The following is a 10,623-nucleotide window of genomic DNA, read 5'->3' on the forward strand; positions in this document are numbered from 1 at the left end:
GTTACACTATCCATAAAACCGATTTTTGACCAAAACACAACCTACCAAAGACTTGTCAATATGATGTTCAAAGATCACTTAGGAAAAACCATGGAAGTCTATATAGATGAAATGGTGGTCAAATTGAAGAAAGCAGAAGATCATATTAAGGATCTCGTGGTAGCCTTCGATATTCTTGACCAATATAATGAAGCTCAATCCATCCAAGTGCCATTTTGGTGTCAAAGCTTGAAAGTTCTCAGGATACATGGTGCCCAAAAAGGGAATAGAAGCCAGCCCTGAGCAGATCAAAGCCATTGTCAACTTAAAGTCCTCGGTAAATGAAAAGGATGTCCAAAGGTTGACCAGAACGAATTGCAGCTTTGAACAAATTTATCTTCAGATCCTCAGAGAAATGCAAGGATGTCTATGACATATAAAGAAAAAACAAGAAGTTCGAGTGGACTCAGAAGCATGATGCTGCATTTAAAGCCCTTAAGGAATATCTATCCTCAACTCTAGCATTGATGAAACCATTGGATGGTGAGCCATTATCCTTATATCTAGTTGTTTCAGGTAATGCAGTTAGTGCAGTTCTAGTTAAGGATCATGAAAGACAACAACATCCAGTCTACTATGTAAGTAAAAGTCTTTTAGATGCCAAGGTCAGGTATTCTCATCTTAAAAAATTAAACCTTGCTTTAATCATGACATCAACTAAATTAAGGCATTACTTTGAAACTCATGCTCTTATTGTTAGAACTAATTATCCTATTAAGAACGTGCTTAGAAAACCCAAGATGTCAGATAGGATGGCTAAGTGGGCTGTCAAGCTCAGTGCCTATGATACAAAATATGAGCCCAGAACCGACATCAAATCACAAGCACTTGCCGACTTTGTGGCTGATTTCAGCACTGACTTGCAAAAAAAAGCTGATTTGGAGGTCCAACAACTTAAAGAGACCAAGGATCCTTAGATTCTCTTCACAGATGGCGCGTCAAATGTTAGAGTAACCTGATTGGGAATACTACTAAAATCGCCACAGGGGTATAATACCTAGTCTATAGCTTGTGAGTTTCAAGCCACCAACAATGAAGCAGGGTATGAAGCATTAATTGCAAGTTTATTACTAGCTAAGCAAATGAGGATCAGGTATTTTCAAGTTTACATATATTCCTTATTGATAACTAACCACTTTAATAGTTCATACACTGCCAAAGGTGAAAAATTGATTAAATATTTAGAAATTGTAAAAGAGTTGGCAAAATTTTTCAAATTGTTTAGTATAAATCAGATACCAAGAGAGGAGAATGTTGGGGAAGATGCCTTAGCAAATCTAGCATAATCCTTGAAGATCCCGGACGATATAAAGATACCAATCATTCACCTACTTTCTCCAGCAATTGGGGAACAAGAGCAATGGAAGTGACAACAGATCGTCCTAGAGAATTTAAGGATCCTGAATCCAGTCCTGTAGTAGAATCCTGGATCATCCTCTCGATTAAGAAATTCCTCCAAGAAGGATAAATCCCTAATGAAGAAAATCCTAGAGCTTTCCGAATCAAGGTATCCCAATTTATTATATTACATGATACTTTGTACAGAAAGTCTCTTGCAAGTCCCTACCTAAGGTGCATTGAAGATCCAGAAATCCAAGAAGTGCTTAAAGACTTCCATGAAGGTGACTGTGGTAACCATACAAGGGGTAGAGCATTATTCTCTAGAATACTTAGGGCAGGTTACTTCTGGCCAATAATGAAGAAGGATGCTATGGAACAATCAAGAAAATGTGATGCTTGCCAAAGACATGGCAACATTCTTCATCAACTAGCAGAACCTTTGTATCCTATCTCTTTCTTCATGGTCTTTCATGAAATGGGGGATGGATATTGTAGGTAAGTTACCTAAGGCATAAGGTAGAAAATTCTTCATGCTTTCCATGACGGCTTATTTCTCAAAATAGATCGAAGCAGAAGCATTCGTTCAAGTCTCTGAAAGGGAAGTTGTATCCTTTATTAAAAGAAACATTATAATTAGTTTTGGTATCCCATCTGAAATCATGTGTGATAATGGATCCCAATTTATTGGAAAAAGAATAACTAACTTTTGTAACAGCTGGGGCATAAAGATGATCACCTTTACACCAGTCCATCCACAAGCTAATGGTCAAGTAGAATCGAGCAACAAAATCATCAACAACTTAAAAAAGAAGCTAGGATCCAACAAAGACAAATGGGCTAAAGAACTTCCTTATGTTCTTTGGGCTAATTAAACAACATCCAAGAATGCAACGGGTCAAACACCATTCTCATAGGTATTTGGAGCAGAAGCTGTAATCCCTACAAAGATGAGAGTTCTCACCGCCAGAACACGCATCCGTGATTCTCAAGCAAACAACGAAAGCCTTATTCAAATTTATACTCTGTTGATGAACTCAGAGACTTAGCAAAAATCAGGATTGCTGCATACCAACTTTGATGGCTAGAGCATATAACAAAAATATCAGGATCAGAAGGTTTCAAGAAGGAAATCTTGTCCTAAGGAAAGCCTTTCAAATAAAACTAATCCACCATATAGTATACGTAGCGTTTAGTGCTATATGTGGCGTGTCTACATATCAAGTGATTAACGTGTACGGTTAAGCAAAGTAAAGTTAAAGATAAGTGATACAAAGATTAATGAAAAACAAAATACATAAGTTATGATGGTTAATCTTGACGATAAACTTAATTTCTTCCAAATCCTTCTTAATTATTTACACATGACGTAAAGTAATTTACCGAGAATTAGCGAAGAAAAGTATTCTCTCAAGTGAATGGAAAGTAAAAGTTATTTTGTCAACCATCATGGAAAGTATTGTTTTGTTGTTTTTGTGGCCATAGTGGTTTCTAATAGCGTAGCTCTAGGAAGCTCATAGTATATAGGTGGTCAGACAAGATCACCATCCTCAAAACTTTTATGGAGAAGAAACTTACCATCAAACACAGGAATGGTTCAACTAGAGTTCCATTTCGTTGAAGATGAACACCTACTTACATAAGCAGAATCACCACCACCATTAAAAATGTTAATGAAAAACAAAATGGATAAGTTCTGAGTCCATTTTCTTCATGAGTTTATCTCCTTTGGTTTCTATCGACCATAACATCATAGTTATTTAATTCCACATTAACGTTTTGTTACGTTCGCCCGTCATTAACTTATTTGGTAGATTAACCAGTCTTGTGTTTGTTAACTTTAAGAATCCGAAAGCTGGATTGAAACAAACCGTATTTTTTCCCTGTAATGTCCCTGTAACTTTAAACATGACGTTTATTAAAAATATCTTAACGCTTATTCGATGTTTTGTGTCCATAACGGTTCTTTTTATTTTATTTTACTTTCTTTGATTTGTATCACCGTCGTTAAGAAACGTGATTTCATTTTTGCTTATGGCCATTATGGTCTAAAAAAACTAATTGGTAAAACTGCATGTTAGATGAAACGGGGACTTGACCTGTTTTGTGGCTATCTATCACGGGGTACAAATTAGTTATGTGAAGATCCAGAGGTAGATCGACTTCGGAAGACATTGAGAAGGTCAAAGAGATCACTAAGTCTTCCTCAATTGTTAAATTCCAATTGAAGAGTTGGAGATGTTAAAAGGTCTTTTTAACGTAAGGCTCTAGAGAAATATGGAGTAATGTAATGTACATGTATATCTAGATTGATTACTTTTGGACATCGTGCTTCTTATGAGAGGAAATGTTGATATTCAACAAAATGGCACTTCAGATGAACCATAATAGAAACCATCCTGTGTCTTTTATTTAAGTTCATGGGGGTTTTAAAGTAAGGAAGCCAGTCATCATGGAAGAGATTCTTAAATGCCGTAATTTAAATAAAAACGTATGTTGCGGTAAATAGAAACTTCAAATACGTTGCCCATCGTGCTTCTTTCTTACAATGGTTACCAAAATACAATAACAAAGTGATTTAGATGACTCAACTTAAGTTCTTGTGTTGGATGATAAGTTTTTTCGCCTTAAATGTTACCCATCCAGATTCCACTAGTAATCCCTCACTTGTGGTCTAGTGATATGAGCCCAAGTATTGAAGACCGGGCTATTATGTATTTGGAGGCACAAGATCGCGTAACAAAAGGTGGCCCACGAAAACGGGCATAACTTGGCTCACGAAGCTCCGTTTCAGGCCTATTACCAGTCAAATCGAAGCTTGAGACGAGGAGCACATTGTGGCAAACGCCTACGGCGATTATGCCCATGTACGAAGCCTAGAAACGACTCCTAAATAAAGTTATGGGCCATTTTATCTTTTTTGTCAGTTTTTATGTTTTTGTTTTTGGGTTTGTGTTTGGCCCATGGCCCATTTTAGGCCCATTTCATATTTGAAATTCTATTTATATTATGTTGATGTAATCTGGATGGTCATAATTGAATTTGATAATAATTACCTTTTTTTCTCTTCATTCCCCCCTACACTTTTGGATGATATTTGGGAGTTTTGTGAAGTTCTTCACGGGTATTCTTAGAATCAACGTGAATCGATCTTCGTTATCGTTTCACCGCTGCATCATCTAGTGGTAGGAGACTTGGGTTCTCCGGTGGAGTCTCAAGTTTGTATCCCACTTGTGTCCCATTTGAGTAGATATTGACAATGAAGGGTTTGATATAGACTTTGTGCAAAGGTTGTCAGTTCGAACCCTGAGCTCACCTAGGTTGTTTTCCCACCATGTGTTACGCTAGAGAGTTCTGCTCTTGTAGTGGCACAATGGTTGTCAAGTGGCTGTCGGCGGTATGGTTTCACAGGGGAACGCCCAAGTCAAACTCTGAAGCCAGCGTGGGCCCGGTTAAGACAACATAGTCTAGCCAGAGTGGGGCGTCAGGGCTCTCCAAATTTAAAGAGTGCGGTAGCCTAAATACAAGAAAGTCGACGTTATAAAAAAACGTAAGTAATTAAATCTCCTTTGGATGGTAAGCGTTTGTTGATCACAATGATCATTTTACCTTATTTGGTTACCCTTTGCTAATATAACTTGCCATTATATATGTAACTAGGTTTTATAACCCGCGCAACACCATTATATATGTAACTAGGTTTTATAACCCGCGCGTTGCGCGGGTTTATGTTTAGAAGTTTCGCGTAGGTTTGTTTAAAAGTTTCGACATCGTGTGTTGTCACACAGCCTGAGAAATCATGGAAAAAAACACATTGAAAGAAAACCTTTCTAGTTCCATTACATGCATGTCACACAAATTTACAAAGGCTATAACTCATTAGTAAACAAAACATGGAAAAACCTTTACACAAACAAAACTATCCTTCACACAAACAAAAACTATCATTCAAATTCGTCTTTTAATTTGTAGCACTCTTTTAAATCCTTTGAAAGTTTCAGCTCCAAATTCGTCTTTTAATTTGTAGCACTCTTTAAATCAGCAGCTCCATACCAAAATGAAACAATTGAATCCAAAACTGCAAAGAACACACATTCATGCTAACCTTTGACCCATAATTTACTTGTACAAAAACTGTCAACAGTGTTGACTAATTTTGAACAATTTAGTTTTTCTATATTTATTTAATTTGTATACACACACATACTAAGATGCATACAAACAAACTTATATATAGCATCCAGATACGTACATACACTTATGGTTTTTTAACTATTTATTTTTTGGCTGGCCGTTTGAGCCGTTATTTTTTGCAAAAATCATTTATCATGCAAGTGCACTTTAGAAACATTTAACATCACAACATCATGTATTCAAACCCAAGGGAGTAAAAGGACAAAATCAATAGAACACACCTTTAGTTCTTCTATTCGGCCCTCTTACTCCATTAGGCATCCAGTAATAAATATCTAGAATAAACTCAAGTTGCAAGATTTCACAAAAGTTGTGTGTTCGCTGGTGCCGTGATTGTCGGTTCACTTACGTTGTTGACTGCCAAGATGTGGTTGCTCTTGAGGGTGACCGTCATCAGTTTTAAGTTTTCCTATTGCCAGGGAGCGTTGGATTTGGGTCCTTTGCGGGTCGCTGCACCCATGGGTTATTATTATTTTATGGGGATGTGATACACACCAGAATACACAACAATCTGCAAAAGAAAAATAACACTAAATAAATAATATTTCTTTTTTGCTGAAAACACATATATAATTTTAACAATTGTAATGTGTTACCAGCATCTTCTTTTGGCTAGCAATTTAATGAACAAAAGACTCCAATAAAATTGTAGTCTTTTTTGGTTTGAAACATTAATATCCTCCGAACGTTGGTATGCATATTGTTGGTGATAAGAAAATCTAATTTGGAGCTTCCCATCCACCACATATCTAGAAACATGTAATATGAACCCAATTAAATTTTTTTTTACAGAAATAAGGTTTGTGGTTTGGTAACAACAACTTTATAAGCTTATTATATGGATTCGAACAACTACATTAGATGATGGATCAATGGCCTGTAAATTCAGTGTTTATAAAATTGAAAAACAGAGGCCAACCCTAAATTCGAACGAACGTTTTTGCATTATTCAATTCCACATACTCGAATCTCGATTAACATAAACTCCACAACAAATTCAAAGCAAGAATTAATAAAAATCTAAAACAAACAACTTACCAGTCCCCTCGATTTCCGGCGACCCAGACGGCCAATAGGAGGCGGCAATGACCAGGCGCACCACCACCTACCTGATTTACAATACCAACGAACAAAAACAATCAATCAATTACAAATGTCCGAGCTTCATTTGAAGCTTCTTATTAAACAATTCAAACAAACATTAGGTCTCGAAGCAAATACGCGTAGAGCATGAAGAAAGACATACCTGTGAGTCGGCGAGATGCTTCCTCCTCGTCATTGCTATGCCTCACCACCGTCGACTTATCGTTGTTATTTTTGAGGTGAGAGAGAGATGAGATAAAAGAGTATTGGAATGGTTGAGACTTGAGAAGCCACTGGAGTGGTTAATGGTGTTTGTGGTCCAGTCAGAGAAGCACGCGATTCAAAAATGTTTTAGAGAAAGGCAAGGAGAAGTTGTACAACATAAAAAGTCAAGATTACAACATTAGAAGCTTTCAAAAGTTGCAAATTAATATAGAGGATAATTTGTAATGTTACATATGTAATTTGTAATGCTACATATGTAATTTGTCATGTTACCTTAATAATGAAGCTGGTCAAATCAGGTAAGTATGCATAACTGATCTGCTTCAAGAGATATCTGATAAAAGTTTTTAAATTTGATGAAATGAAGAACTCTGAGCTCGCTCCATTGCCTTCATTCTGGTCATATACGTCAACAAAATGAGGTCTAGTTTGTTCTTGAATATGTCTCAGAAGGCTCTAGAGAAATGGATTAGTTATCAACAAAATGGTTTAGCATTGTTTTAAAAAAAGCACGATGGACAAACGTCATGCGTGTTTTTATGCTTCTTTAGGAATGGAACACTTTAGAGAAATGGATTATTTTGGTTACAAATGCGAAAATGTTAACCCCGACACCATAATCAAGATGTTGGTGTTGATATTCAACGTATTGGAACTTTAGCGGATGTGTTGGATGGCAAGTTTGTTCACCCTAAATGTTTTGTGCACTCTTATTTAATAATTTTTATTTAAACATGATTAATGTGACTTTCCCATGTACATAGGGCTAAGATCCGACCATGTACATAGTTTCATGAAATTTCATCACTAGTTTATTAGAAGGAGATATGGTCAGAAAACAACAAATCTCATGAAAGAGATCCATGAAATGCCTTTGGGATATAAGAAGACACAACACACATCCAGATTACACCGGTGAAACTATGTTGTGTCTGCCTATGATTTTGAGTCTTCAAATGATTTTGTTTGTACTTACGATTTTGTGTACATTTTTGAAAATGTTGAACCAAAAACCTTAATCAAGAAGCTGGTCAAATCGGGTAAGTATGCGGAACTAATCCGCTTCAAAAGTGCATCAAGTTCCATACGATTCGGATTAAATATCAGAACCGCTATCAATGAAAGATCAATTTGGGAGGAGACAAAAACTTCTCTTACTATGAGCTTCTAAATGATTAGAACGACGGGCTGGAGCATAGGGTTCTTTGAATGTGGTTAACATATAACATGGTTTACGTGTTCATGCTCACCACGAGAGCAGAAGCTAATCTTCAATGAAACGGACTCTCCAACACATTCTTTTTCTCTACGTTCGCGTCCTCCTTTATGTTTTGGTATCAAATTGAAAATCGTGAAGTTAATATATAATTTAGTATTAAACAACACCACATTTCTCGGGAGCCTTACGGATATATCGGTTAAAAATTGTGAAATCTGGATGGGTAAAACGGTGGCGCATATATTGACCATAAGATGTTTCTAATGTTAATGAAAAACAAAAGCAAAGCATACACAACTCCTCAGTTCTGTGAGATTCTAGATGTTGATAATTCGTTATTGCATCAATTTTCCTTTGTTAATGATAAATATGTGGACCACGAGATGATTTAACACACCAAACTCTTAAAAAAAAAGAGTTTGATAAACTCCACATTTCTTAGCCTTCCGGAACCTTCCTGATAAAATCCACTTTTCCATAACCTTCCGAAACAGAGCAAATGCAGATGTTGGAAGAACAGAAGAGGACGATTAAAAAGGGTTTAAAACTAGTGGAATCTGGATGGGGAAATGGAGATGTTGGAACAAATAGGATCGGGAAGGGTCTAGGGACTTCAAAGTGAAATGTAGCCACAAAATTCTCCTTGTAGGGTTATGCAGAGAAGATGAAGGGTATAAACTTTAGAAGTTCCGGTTGACCATAACCGCCATTTTTTATTTAAACTTTTGAAGTTTCTGAAGGAAGAAGAAAAACAAATGTTTACATATGTTTGAAATCACCATTCAAACAAAGTTCTTCTTAGATACACAGACACCACAATCACATAACTCACATTAAATAAAATTATTTTCTTATTTCAAGAAACAAGCATAAAGCATTGGCACATCTAAGATCTTCCTTCTCCGGAATGGTTAAGCTAAAGTGCTAATTTTCGTTAACGATCAACACCTGCAACCAAATAAGTATGATGGAGGAAGACAACGTGATCTTGTTAAAAAGAACTGGTTGGAGAGGATTTTAGGTGTGCGGAAATTATAACCTACATGTGACCAGTATATATGTCGTAACTTAAATTCCCTCAATAGAAACTATTGACGGAGATGATCAGAACATCAGAAATGGAGCCAAGCGTAGGGTTCAATGATAGACCCTAATAATATGACGGTTAATGATCAACGTGAATATCCAAACTATATGCTTCAATTATCTCTCTCTTTTTTTGTAACTTACATACATTATGGTTCAACAAGTCCCAAACCTATTTTGTGGTTACACATGTTTGAATTCTCAACATCTAACTAAGCAACTAGTTTTTAGCCTGTTTAACTTAAATTAGTAACATTTTTATAATGGTGGAATCTAGATGGGTAAAACGGTGATGCCTATGTAATTGCAATCCTCGATAATAAGACTGATTTCATTTTTGCTTATGATTGGAGAAATTTAAGTAAAAACTATAAACCAATCTGGAACATACTTCTCCTCATCCGGTGAATCTACAATGAAGTATATGATAAGTGATTCTTTATCTAATTATTAATACAATGAATAGTGTTTTTTACAAGGGGAGTAAAAATTGGTGATTTAGATGACACATATCATAGTAAGTAAAAACAAACAAAGGAACATGTGGAACGGTGTTGAGGTCCACCATTTTAGTTTTCAAAAATCTCTTGAAGCATATTAGTTCTGCATACTTACCTAGTTTGACCATGGTTAAGGTGTACGGGGTGAAACGTAAACAAAAGCATAAGCAGCCACAACTCTCTACTATAAGCTTTTCTTTTGGTAACATGAAAAATTACATTAACGTAGGGTAACCAAATAGGGTAAACGATCATTATGATCAACACACACTTATCATCCAATACAGGAACTTTAATTACTTACATTTTTTTACTGGTGGAATCTGGATGGTAACATTATTGCAAAGAAACTTACCATTTAACATTTTTAAAATTAAAAAAAAAAATTGAGCAAACAAGATACATGTCGGTCTAGATGTATCGTATTGCGCATTTATGGGAAAGACGCGTATGGCTCGGCACGCTAACCTATACACCAACCGTTCCCGGTTATATATGCCACGTTTAGTACTCAACGCTGCATGTTGTTCCGGGAATGGCCGACGTATAGGTCTACCTGTCCGAGCCATACGTGTCTTTCCCAGTAACACGATGCTTTTAGTCCTACACATATCGTATGGCCCTGCTCAACATTCCCTTACACACCGCAAACTAATTTTGTCAGGTTTTATTCTATATGTCTCATACAGATAGGGGTGTGCAATTTGCAGTTCCGAACCGCCAAAATCGGGGAACCGGAACCGAGCTAATAGATCTGAACCGCATTATTGTATTTCGGGTCCGGTTCCGGTTCTTAAATTTGGGTGAAAACGGTTTTCGGTTCCGGTTAGAAACGGCGGTTCCAATTATAGAACTGCTAGAACCTGGTTAGGTTTAAACTTTGAAGATTATATTTAAAATCCTATAAATTTAGTAGTGCCTCCAACTTCCATGTACTAG

At 36.4% G+C, this 10,623-nt stretch overlaps 1 long non-coding RNA gene across 1 annotated transcript; it reads right to left on the reverse strand.

Moving 5' to 3' along the window:
- Window positions 1-6,183: 6,183 nt before the first annotated feature.
- LOC143624154 (uncharacterized) lies at window positions 6,184-7,001 on the reverse strand. The gene is made up of 3 exons (XR_013152051.1): window positions 6,818-7,001; window positions 6,610-6,676; window positions 6,184-6,320 (listed from the first exon to the last, which is right to left on the reverse strand). It is a non-coding gene; the product is annotated as an uncharacterized LOC143624154 (long non-coding RNA).
- Window positions 7,002-10,623: the final 3,622 nt, after the last annotated feature.

Source organism: Bidens hawaiensis, unplaced genomic scaffold (genome assembly GCF_021521415.1).
Source record: "Bidens hawaiensis isolate Kalapana, Puna unplaced genomic scaffold, B.hawaiensis_p1.1 tig00003698_1, whole genome shotgun sequence".
NCBI lineage: Eukaryota > Viridiplantae > Streptophyta > Magnoliopsida > Asterales > Asteraceae > Bidens > Bidens hawaiensis.